Consider the following 12,526-nt stretch of genomic DNA (forward strand, 5'->3'; position numbering starts at 1 on the left):
CCACCACACCGCTCCTCACAGTCCCCCCACAGCCCACCACACCGCTCCTCACAGTCCCCCCACAGCCAACCACACCGTTCCTCACAGTCCCCCCACAGCCCACCACACCGCTCCTCACAGTCGTCCCACAGCCCACCACACCGCTCCTCACAGTCCCCCACATTCCACCACACCGCTCCTCACAGTCGTCCCACAGCCCACCACACCGCTCCTCACAGTCGTCCCACAGCCCACCACTCCTCACAGTCGTCCCCACAGCCCACCACACCGCTCCTCACAGTCGTCCCACAGCCCACAGCCCACCACACCGCTCCTCACAGTCGTCCCACAGCCCACCACACCGCTCCTCACAGTCCCCCCACAGCCCACCACACCGTTCCTCACAGTCGTCCCACAGCCCACCACACCGCTCCTCACAGTCGTCCCACAGCCCACCACACCAATACCTCACAGTTCCCCACAGCCCACCACACCGTTCCTCACAGTCGTCCCACAGCCCACCACACCGCTCCTCACAGTCGTCCCACAGCCCACCACACCGCTCCTCACAGTTCCCCACAGCCCACCACACCGCTCCTCACAGTCGTCCCACAGCCCACCACACCGCTCCTCACAGTCCCCCCACAGCCCACCACACCGCTCCTCACAGTCCCCCACAGCCCACCACACCGTTCCTCACAGTCGTCCCACAGCCCACCACACCGCTCCTCACAGTCGTCCCACAGCCCACCACACCGCTCCTCACAGTCTCCCCACAGCCCACCACACCGCTCCTCACAGTCGTCCCACAGCCCACCACACCGCTCCTCACAGTTCCCCCACAGCCCACCACACCGCTCCTCACAGTTCCCCACAGCCCACCACACCGCTCCTCACAGTCGTCCCACAGCCCACCACACCGCTCCTCACAGTCCCCCCACAGCCCACCACGCCGTTCCTCACAGTCCCCCCACAGCCCACCACACCGTTCCTCACAGTCCCCCCACAGCCCACCACACCGCTCCTCACAGTCGACCCACAGCCCACCACACCGCTCCTCACAGTCGTCCCACAGCCCACCACACCGCTCCTCACAGTCCCCCCACAGCCCACCACACCACTCCTCACAGTCCCCCACAGCCCCCTATAAAGCTCCTTTCAGCCCCCCATACTGCTCCAGTGCTCCTATGAGCCCCCATACCTCTCCCCCTAGCCCTCAGAGCTCCCGCTGCTCTCAGCCATTCACTGCCTCATCACATGCTCAGTGTGTCTTCAGCTCTGCTCTGCTCCAGGGACGCATCCGACCAGACCACAGCAGAGCTGGCTGTTTGTGGTTGGTGTGTGTGTCTATGTCTGTGTGTGTGCGTCTGTCCGTGGGAGCATGCGTACAGGGAAGGGGGGCAGGAGGGAGTTCTTATCATTGACTGGATTATAAGTGTTCCAATTAGCATTCACAGTCCAAACAACATATCAACAACAGCATCCTAATGGCCCAGTACAATGCAGACACACACACACACACACAACTCCAGTGTAGATTTGGCCTTGTGTTTAGGGATATTGTCCTGTTGAAAGCAGTGGGCTGGTGGGAGGAGCTATAGGAGGATGGGCTCATTGTAATGCCTGGAATGGAGTTAATGGACCAATATCAAACACATCAAACATATGGATACCACATGTTTGACTCCGTTCCATCATTCCATTACATTCATCTCCCAGTGTCTGGTGGAAAGCAGACTGGACCAGGTTTTCCTCTAGGATTTTGACTGTGCTGTTCTTTCTTATCCTGAAATACTCCCCAGTCCTTAACTATTACAAGCATACCTATAACATGATGCAGTTTTAAGTTCCTCGGCGTACACATCAGACAAACTGAAATGGTCAACCCACACAGAGTGTGGTGAAGAAGGTGCAACAGTGCCTCTTCAACTTCAACTCTTCAACATTTGGCTTGTCACCCAAAACCCTGACAAACTTTTACAGATGCACAATCGAGAGCATTCTGTCGGACTGTATCACAGGCTGGTACGGCATCTGCACCACCCTCAACCGCAAGGCTATACAGAGGGTGGTGCGGTCTGCACAACGCATCACCGGGGGCAAACTACCTGCCCTCCATGACACCTACAGCACCCGATGTCACAGGAAGGTAAAAAAGATCATCAAGGACAACAACCACTCGAGCCACTGCCTGCTCACCCCGCTACCATCCAGAAGGTGAGGTCAGTACAGGTGCATCAAATCTGGGGCCGAAACACTGAAAAACAGCTTCTATCTCAAGGCCATCAGACTGCTAAACAGCAATCACCAACTTGGAGAGGCTGCTGCCTAGACTGAGACCCAATGACTCACCACTTTAATACATTTATCACTAGTCACTTTAAACAAAGCCAATTTAATCATGTTTACATATCTTACATTACCGATATTATATGTACATACTGTATTTTATCACATCTATTGCACCTTGCCTATGCCGCTCGGCCATCGCTCATTCATATATTTATATGTACATATTCTCATTCACCCCTTTAGATTTGTGTGTATTAGGTAGTTGTTGGGAAATGTTTAGATTACTTGTTAGATATTACTGCACTGTCGGAACTAGAAGCACAAGCATTTCGCTACACTCGCATTAACATCTGCTTACAATGTGAATGTGACCAAAAACATTTATTTGATTAGAGTGAATACAATGATTGAAAATATAAAGAGTGTTACTCTGTAATGTGTTGTATTTGATTTACCCCACTCTGTATTCAGGACAAATAGTTAATTGCTTTGCCACATTTTTTGCAGTATTACTTATTACTAGTGCTATGTTGCAAACAGGATGTATGTTTTGGAATATTTTTCTTCTGTACAGGCATCCTTCTTTTCACTCTGTCATTAAGGTTAGTATTGTGGAGTAACTACAATGTTGCTGATCCATCCTCAGTTTTCTCCTGTCAGAGCCATAAAACTATATAACTGTTTTAAAGTCACCATTGGCCTCATGGTGAAATTCCTGAGTGATTTCCTTCCTGTCTGGCGACTGAGTTAGGAAGGACGCCTGTATCTTTCTAGTGATTGGGTGTATTGATACACATTCCAAAATGTAATTAATAACCATGCTCAACGGGATATTCAATGTCTTACATTTTTTAAAAAATCTATCAATAGGTGCTCTGTTTTGTGAGGCATTGGAAAACCTGGTGAATAGTTACAAGGGTAAACCTGCTTTATCAGAGTATTGGGACATAGCCACAGGTGTAAACCTGGTTCGTATGTAGATCTGGTTTATATTAGTATTGAAACTTAGTCAAAGGTGTAGACCGGGTTTGCAGTTTATGAGTATTCAGGCTTCGGCACATTTAGACCTGGCTTAGTTGACGAATTGGGTTCAAGCACAGGTGCAGACTTTGTAGGTATGTACATTGGAGCTGAAGTACAAGTGTAGACCTGTCAGCGGGTGTATAAGAGGCGAAGTCAGGTGCAGGAGAGTAGCGTCATGAAAACAGGTGCACTTTTATTTTAGTTCCAAAATGAAAGCACTACATAAATCAAATGTGCTCAAAACACGGAAACATAACAAAAGTAAAGCTCGTAATAAGACACCACAGTAACATGAAACAATTACACACAAACATGATGGGAAACAGAGGGTTAAATACAAGTAGATTGATTGGGTAAATTAAAACCAGGTGTGTATGGAAACAAGACAAAACAAATGGATATCTGAAAAATGGAGCGGTGATGGCTAGAAAGCCAGTGACGTCGATCGCCGAACGCCCCCCGGACAAAGAGAGGAGCCGACTTCGGGAGAAGTCGTGACAAGACCTGGTTTGTATGAGTATTGGGGCTGAAATGCAGTACACTTATTATTATGACAATTGGGGATAACATGAAGCAGTAGACCTGTTTATTATTATTTTTTAAATCAGTACTGGGTTAGACATGCAGGTGTTCACCTGGTCTGCAAGAATATTGGGGCCGAAGTATGAGTGCAGACCAGGTTTATATGAATGTTGAGGCTTGGTCACTGGGGTAGACCTGTTTTATGTGAGTATGCCCATGGATTTACCTGTTCTATATGAGTATGCCCATGGATTTACCTGTTCTATATGAGTATGCCCATGGATTTACCTGGTTTATATGAGTATGCCCATGGATTTATCTGTTCTATATGAGTATGCCCATGGATTTTCCTGGTTTATATGAGTATGCCCATGGCTTTGCCTGGTTTATATGAGAATGCCCATGGCTTTGCCTGGTTTATATGAGAATGCCCATGGCTTTGTCTGGTTTATATGAGAATGCCCATGGGTTGACCTGGTTTATATGAGTATGCCCATGGCTTTGCCTGGTTTATATGAGAATGCCCATGGCTTTGCCTGGTTTATATGAGTATGCCCATGGATTTGCCTGGTTTATATGAGTATGCCCATGGGTTGACCTGGTTTATATGAGTATGCTCATGGATTTTCCTGGTTTATATGAGTATGCCCATGGCTTTGCCTGGTTTATATGAGTATGCCCATGGATTTGCCTGGTTTATATGAGTATGCCCATGGATTTTCCTGGTTTATATGAGTATGCCCATGGATTTGCCTGGTTTATATGAGTATGCCCATGGGTTGACCTGGTTTATATAAGTAATGGGGTGTAGGGATACACAAGGCTCAAACAGGTAATGGGTCTGGATGGATGTCTATTGTCCATTCAACATGTTTGTGGTAGGAAAAAGGTGAATTAGGCTGGGGCACATGTGTTACACCACTATACTAGGAGTTTAGATTTGAAATGATTAATGTATACAGGTCAGAGGTCACAGGACTAAGATATGCAAATAACAGGGTTGTGGTGTGCAGTGAATATGTGGATATACAGTAGGTTACTGTTGGAGACTTGGGTACAGGCCTAAGGAAAGTGGATAACAGGGAGGATGTGTATTGGCAAAGGAACTGTGGTCTATGAGTAACAAATAGGTCATTTAGGGCTAGGAAATGGGTGTATCGGTACTTGATTGTATCACAATTAGGGTATTGGCATGTGGGTGTTAAGGTTAGGACATGGGCTGGGGTGAGTGGATAATTAGGTTTAGGTAAGTGGGCTGAGGAATATAGAGATATTGGGGATGAGGAATATGGGTAAATGTCTGTTAATCTTATAATAGGCAGAGCACTGTATGTTCCCATTGGCTATATATTATTGTGATCAAGAATAAAACATTTAAAAATATATATATATCCATGTATACACTACTGTTCAAAAGTTTGGGGTCACTTTTTTTTGAAGGCAAGATAGTTTTCTAATGATCAATTAGCCTTTTAAAGTGATAAACTTGGATTAGCTAACACAACGTGCCATTGGAACACAGGAGTGATGGTTGCTAATAATGGGCCTCTGTACGCCTATGTAGATATTCCATAAAGAATCTGCCGTTTCCAGCTACATTAGTCATGTACAACATTAACAATGTCTACACTGTATTTCTGATCAATTTGATGTTATTTTAATGGGCCAAAAAAATGTGCTTTTCTTTCAAAAACAAGGACATTTCTATGTAACCTCAAACTTTTGAACACGGTATATATATACTTTTTAATATGTATAAAAAAAGTCAATATGGCTTACGTGTTAGGCTTACTAATTGCTAAATATTTAGTGTCATGTCTGTGAAAAATGTGGGAACAAATGGGTTAAAGTATTTATACCTGCAGGTACAGTTACCCTGAGCATGATGTTCAGGAAGAAACAGGTGGCTTAACACTGGAGCTGTAATTGGGAAAGCTTGTGTTATTTCTGTCACTGAGCCACAGTAATCACACAGACATGCTCTCTCCCACACAGTAAAGGTAGAAAGATATGAACGACCACCTGTTTGTGAGCTTGACTGTCTAATAAGTGATGGAGGTAGTACGAGAGGGATGAGGAAGAATAACAAACTAGAAGAGGAAACATACTGCAGGCTCCATTTTCTGATGAACAACAGCTAATAGATGGAAACAACCTGAGTCTCTCATGCTGCAGTCACAGGAAACAACACCAACCTCTCTCTGAAATCATTGATTAACCTGATTTCAACATTTAGGATCAATAACAGGAGAGACTTTTGTGTTACGAGTACTTTATTGATTAATTTGATGCGATGATTGTGAGATGTGAGTCCTTTTAAAGTGATATTGAATTCACAGCAAGGGAAACAGGAGCTGTGGAGCTGTGGAGAAGCAGTGGCAGCTCAGTTCACCTTTTACCATATTAGTGAATCAATGTTAGCTGGTGCTGCCACCTTGTGGTATAACACCATTATTATCCAATCTGACACATCCTGTAATTAATAATTTGACATCAATTAAACAAAGTGGGGGGAGGATCTATAGGGGAGGCATGTTTGGTGAGCGGTATCGTGCTGTTCCATTAAGATGATGCCTCCACATAAACCCATGCCTCCCCTCAGGCTGGTAAAGTGCCTTGTTATTGACACTAGGGAGCAGTGCAGCTCCATGTGACGGACTGGTAAACCGATCTTCAAATCAAATCAAATCCAATTGTATTTGTCACACGCACCAAATACAACCAGTGTAGACCTTACAGTGAAATGCTTACTTACAAGCCCTTAACCAACAATAAAGTTTTAAGAAAATATTGAGAAACATAATAAAATAAAAGTAACAAATAGTTAAAGAGACGCAGTAAAATAACAATAGAGATGCAAATAGTCTGGGTAGCCATTTGATAGATGTTCAGGAGTCTTACGGCTTGGGGGTAGAAGCTGTTTATAGAAGCCTCTTGGACCCAGACTTGGGGCTCCGGTACCGTTTGCTGTGCTGTAACAGAGAGCACAGTCTATGACTAGGGTGGCTGGAGTCTTTGACAATTTTTAGGGGCTTCCTCTGACACCACCTGGTATAGAGGTCCTTGATGGCAGGAAGTTTTGCCCCAGTGATCTACTAGGCCGTTTGCACTACCCTCTGTAGTTGTTGTTACACACAGCTGCAGTGTTCCCCAAATGCCCCATAATAACCACACACATACTTTGGAATCTATGGTACTAATCAGAGCGAGGAATGAATTTCCATCAAAGACTGAAGTGGGCCTGTAGCCTGAAAGAGAGTGACTCTCTGATCTGTAGCACCTCTACTGCTGAATGAGGCAGCCTCCGAGTTACACACAAGGGAACTTTAATGCCGTACACACATACAACAGATAGTTAGCGGGAAGGATGTGGTTTTCTGCATTCCAATCCACAAGTCCACTCAGACAAGTCAGGAGATAGTGGCCTGCACAGTCTGAAGTGCTGCCGGGTGTCCTGGCCCCTAACAACGTTCCCCTTAGCAACCATCAATCAGGGCCAGGTCACACAGTTCAGGGAGAGTTTGAGAGGACGGTCTAAGGTGCCTCTACACCCTCAGGCTCCGGTCGTGGGGGATTGGGAGTGGAGTGAGCAGCTTGGAAGGGCTGTGAGGTGCTGATAACAGTCACCAGCAGGGAATTCATAACACCTCCATAACACCTTCAATAGAGAAAAGAGGAAGGGGCAGAGAGAGGGTGGGACAGGGAGGAATAGAGGAGTCCCGGGGAGAGGAGTAACGGACAGTTAGAGGTCAGATCAGACATCTTCCGGAACAGTTCCTCCCCTTCTCCTTCCCCCACTCCACACCTGGCTGCATGTGTTACCTGCTCCTGGTTCTAGGACTGGGGGATTGACGTGGGCACAGTCAGGGCTTTGTTGGCCCTGGCCGTACTTCTCACAGACCTCCCATTGTAACAGCTGGGCACTGCTACCATGCATACCAACCCCCCTCACCTGGCCAGCGCGCCCACCCAGGTTGGGCCTGTGCCAGCCAAACTCTGGCTCTAGATCTAGGGCATGTCTCAGTTTGCCTGGGTCCAGTCAACAGACAATGGTCTGGGCCCCAACTCTCCTTCCTTAAATGCACGACAGGGATGGAGTATCCCCTTTCACATACAATCCTGATGTCTGACTGAGAGGGGCTTCAAAGAGGACTAGGTAAAGGCTTATAGGAGTATAAGCTCTTATTGTGTGGGGAGGCCAGACTGGAATGAGGATATTGATTTCAGAGATTTGGAACCGCTGGCACTCAGAGGTTTATCTGCTCAGAGGGTGACTCTTCCACCAGATCAGACAGAGAGAGAGATAACGATGGAAGATCTAGGGAAGAGAGAGAGAGAGAGAGAGAGAGAGAGAGAGAGAGAGAGAGAGAGAGAGAGAGAGAGAGAGAGAGAGAGAGAGAGAGAGATGGAGGGAAGGAGAGACACTCTAGACCTGACACATGGGCACCCACAGACAGGCCGTGATAGATGAAATCATCAGAGCACCCTATTGGCTGTACTGTGTGTGTGTGTGTGTGTGTGTGTGTGTGTGTGTGTGTGTGTGTGTGTGTGTGTTTGTGTGTGTATGCATGTGTAGGGGGATAGAGAGGAAGAGATCTTGGATCTCTTTGATGTTGTTGGAATGGAATGGTGGGCTAAGGTTATTAAAGAGTACTGAAACGCTCGCTACTGTTTCCAACTCTGTTTTCAACTCAGACCCAGGGTGTGTTTATGTGTGTGTGTGTGCATGCGCCTGGGTGCTCATGCATGTTTTTCCATGCTTGTGTTTTAAAGGCCCAGTGCAGCTGATGAAAGTAACACTGTAAAAGTGTGAAAACATTAATCAGTGTTATCTCTCTTGGGGCGGCAGGTAGCCTTGTGGTTAGAGCGTTGGACTAGTAACCGAAAGGTTGCTGGATCGAATCCCTGAGCTAACAAGGTAAAAATCTGTTGTTCTGCCCCTGAACTAGGCAGTTAATTAACCCACTGTTCCCTGGTAGGCTGTCATTTGTTCTTAACTGACTTGCCTATTTACATTTTTTAAATGTTGCTGGATTAAAATACAGTCTTCCACACAGATTTGTATGGGTGGGAGTTTTGACTTTCCATGGTGACATCACCATGCAGTAAATTGGTTAATAGACCAATTACATTCTATCTTAAAAAATAGTTTAGAATTTTTTCCCATTTGAATGGAAATCTATTACAGTAAGGTACTTAAGTGTTACCCAGAAATGATTTGATATTGCTATAAAAAAAACAAACAGCTGCATTGGGCCTTTAATATGTCTGTGTGAGTTCTGAGACAGATTGAAAAGAGGAGAGGAGTGAGGTCAGAGTGTAGGGTTCGTATTCAGGACAGGAGGAGGGTGCGGGTGAGATACAGGTAGTCCTGGGTGGGCAGAGACAGGAGGGTTAGGAGGGGGTGAGGAGAGGAGAGGTGTGGAGGGGGTCAGAGAGGATATAGGGACTGACTCATCACCACATCAGCTTTGTTCCTCCCCCGGGGACAGACAACATTGGGACAGGATGCCATTCAACTATACATCTCCTTTCTTCCTTTCTCTTTCTGTCCCTTCCTTTCATTAAGACATAAAGGGAGATAGATACAGACAGAGTGAAGAACAGCGAGGGGTCTCTTTCAGAGCAGAAATAGAGATACTGGTCTCTTAATTCACAGCAGCCTTCAGCCGATGACTGACTAACTGCTTTGAATTGCTTGATATTCAGACCACTCTATTCAGCCATCACTCTCTCCCTCTATCTCTCTTTATCATTTCCCCCGTCTCTCAGTGTGCAATCTTATTTTGGGATCCTCACCCCCCCTGTGGTCCCCTAGTGGGTCTCACCCAGGTCAGGGGAGCCCCCCCCCCCGTCTCTCTCTCAGCCCAACAGGGTGACTCCGAGGTGGAGCTAGGTTCAGCGTGTTAGTGCCTGTTTGTCTCCACTGTTGCACACTGCCTGGCTCTGCGTGGCTGCACTGGGCTGGTTAACCCCTCAGTGCCTATATATGCGACTGTGTGATCACCCTCTCCGTAGCTGACGTGAGTAAGACCTTTAAACAGGTCAACATACACAAGGTTGTGGGGCCAGACGGATTACCAGGACGTGTGCTCCAGGCATGTGCTGACCAACTGGCATGTGTCTTCACTGACATTTTCAACATGTCCCTAATTAAGTCTGTAATACCTACATGTTTCAAGCAGACCACCATAGTCCCTGTGCCCAAGAACACAAAGGCAACCTGCCTAAACAACTACAGACCCGTAGCACTCACATCTGCAGCCATGAAGTGCTTTGAAAGGTTGTTGGCTCACATCAACACCATTATCCCAGAAACCCTAGACCCACCATAATTTGCATAACCCAACAGATCCACAGATAATGCAATCTCTATTGCACTCCACACTGCCCTTTCCCACCTGGACAAAAGGAACACCTACGTGAGAATTCTATTAATTGACTACAGCTCAGTGTTCAACACCATAGTGCCCTCAAAGCTCAACACTAAGCTGAGGAACCTGGGACTAAACACACACACACACACACACACACACACACACACACACACACACACACACACACACACACACACACACACACACACACACACACACACACACACACACACACACACACACACACACACACACACACACACACACACACACACACACACACACACACACACACACAGTACAGCCAATAGGGTGCTCTGATGATTTCATCTATCACGGCCTGTCTGTGGGTGCTAAAAAGGTGGAAAAGAGCATTTCAATTTGTCATATCTCATTAAGTAACAATATACACAGTGTGTGTGGTTTAGCTCATTCATATACTGTAAGGATCTAGTAGCTCTTTGAGCAGAGTGTCTTTGGCTGTCTGTCTGCTGCACAGTGTAGCTCTGTACTGTCATGCCTGATGTCTACCCCAGACCTGCTCATACTGTACATCATACTCCTGTTTAAACCATTATGATGGACAGATCATCTACAGGTCACACTTCAAGGCAAGCCCCTTATTCAGTCCTGTGCAGAGACATACATACATATATAGGAGAAGTAAATAATTAAACCCTAGAAATCATACAGTAGTGTTTTGATTAAATGTTTAATAGTGCTTTCTCAGATAAATAAAAAGCAGATCACAAAGAGGGGTTTACAAAATAAATACAGTTGAAGTCGGAAGTTTACATACACCTTAACCAAATACATTTAAACTCAGTTTTTCACAATTCCTGACATTTAATCCAAGTTAAAATTCCCTGTTTAGGTCAGTTAGGATCACCACTTTATTTTAAGAACGTGAAATGTCAGGATAATAAGAGAGAATGATTTATTTCAGCTTTCATTTCTTTAATCACATTCCCAGTGGGTCAGAAGTTTACAATTAGTATTTGGTAGCATTGCATTTCAATTGTTTAACTTGGGTCAAACGTTTCGGGTAGCCTTCCACAAGCTTCCCACAATAAGTTGGGTCAATTTTGGCCCATTCCTCCTGACAGAGCTGGTGTGTCTGAATCAGGTTTGTAAGCCTCCTTGCTCACACATGCTTTTTCAGGTCTGCCCACAAATCTTCTATAGGATTGAAGTCAGGGCTTTGTGATGGCTTCTCCAATACCTTGACTTTGTTGTCCTTAAGCCATTCTGCCACAACTTTGGAAGTATGCTTGGTGTCATTGTCCATTTGGAAGACCCATTTGTGACCAAGCTTTAACTTCCTGACTGATGTCTTGAGATGTTGCTTCAATATATATTCAATATATCCACAGAATTTTCCTGCCTCACGATACCAACTATTTTGTGAAGTGCACCAGTCCCTCCTGCAGCAGAGCACCCCCACAACCTGATGCAGCCACCCCAGTTCCTCACTGTTGGGATGGTGTTCTTCAGATTGCAAGCTTTCAGCCTTTTCCCACCAAACATAACAATGGTCATTATGGCCAAACAGTTCTATTTCTCCAAAAAGTACGATTTTTGTCCCCATGTGCAGTTGCAAACCGTAGCCTGGCATTTTTATGGTGGTTTTGGAGCAGTGGCTTCTTCCTTGCTGAGCGGCCTTTCAGGTCTTGTCAATATAAGACTCGTTTTACTGTGGATATAGATGCTTTGACTCAAATGGTGTCAGTTAGCCTATCAGAAGCTTCTAAAGCCATGACATCATTTTCTGGAATTTTCCAAGCTGTTTAAAGGCACAGTCAACTTAGTGTATGTAAACTTCTGACCCACTGGAATTGTGATACAGTGAACTATAAGTGAAATAATCTGTCTGTAAACAATTGTTGGAAATATTACTTGTCCTAACCGACTTTCCAAAACTATGGTTTGTTTTCAAGAGTGGTTTAAATACAAGTTTTAATGACTCCAACCTAAGTGTATGTAAACTTCCGACTTCAACTGTGTGTCAAAATAAGTTTAACACAAGACCAGGAAATAAAGGATTGTCAATGTGTAGCTTCATGTCTTCTCATCTTACAGATATTGATTGTCATATGTTGGATGTGAAACAATAAAACCAGTTAAGGAGCTCGTATTTACAAGCCCAGCTCTCTCTCACTCTCTGCTACAGTGAGGAAACATTCAATCTCCACCACAAGTGGCCATTTTCTAATTTTCATGTCTTTGACCCCTTGTCCCTAATTTTGCATGCCCCTAAACCTTAACTGAACCACCCTTCCCTTTCAGTCATAAGAATTGATACAACTCTACCAAATGCATCCGTTCCTGCCATA

Source organism: Oncorhynchus keta, chromosome 2 (assembly GCF_023373465.1).
Source record: "Oncorhynchus keta strain PuntledgeMale-10-30-2019 chromosome 2, Oket_V2, whole genome shotgun sequence".
Lineage (NCBI taxonomy): Eukaryota > Metazoa > Chordata > Actinopteri > Salmoniformes > Salmonidae > Oncorhynchus > Oncorhynchus keta.